This window comes from Epinephelus lanceolatus, chromosome 20 (assembly GCF_041903045.1).
Source record: "Epinephelus lanceolatus isolate andai-2023 chromosome 20, ASM4190304v1, whole genome shotgun sequence".
In the NCBI taxonomy this organism is placed as follows: Eukaryota; Metazoa; Chordata; class Actinopteri; order Perciformes; family Serranidae; genus Epinephelus; species Epinephelus lanceolatus.
In genome coordinates this window covers 1,922,501-1,923,125 of record NC_135753.1, presented here as the reverse complement: position 1 = coordinate 1,923,125, position 625 = coordinate 1,922,501, and positions in this window count along the sequence as shown.

Genomic DNA, 625 nt, shown 5'->3' with positions numbered 1-625 from the left:
GGCTAAGATAAGAACTAGCCTATAGATCCCACACAGGAGTAATTCACCTTATATCAGCTATAGAGAACAAGGTAGTGCCGAAAAACAATACACAGTACACATATATATACACATATGTATAGGCCTATATATATATATATATATATGTATATATATATATATATATGTATATATTGTAGCGACCCTGCAGTAAATGTTCTGTTATAATGTCAGTGTTCTGTGAGTTAATGGCATGTTTGGGATTGAATGAGTATAGGTAGGGGGGCGGGGTGCGAGTGTGACGGGAATGAGGGCAATGTGTGAGGGGGCTGGTGTGTGCAGGAGCGAACTGGAGGAGAGAGCAGGAGTGCACAGTTGGAGTTACAGCTAAGTTCTTGTTTGTTGGTTGTTTTGGCGTGGTTACGACCAACAGTAATAAACGGTGGTTTGCCGAATAACTGCGTCATCCTTTCCACACGCCCTGGCGGACGCTACAGTAGGCCTATATATATATATATATATATATATATATATATATATATATATATATATATATATATATATATACACACACATATATATATATAGGTATATATATATGTGTGTAGGCACTAGCCTACATATAGCATATATATATAGGCTATAT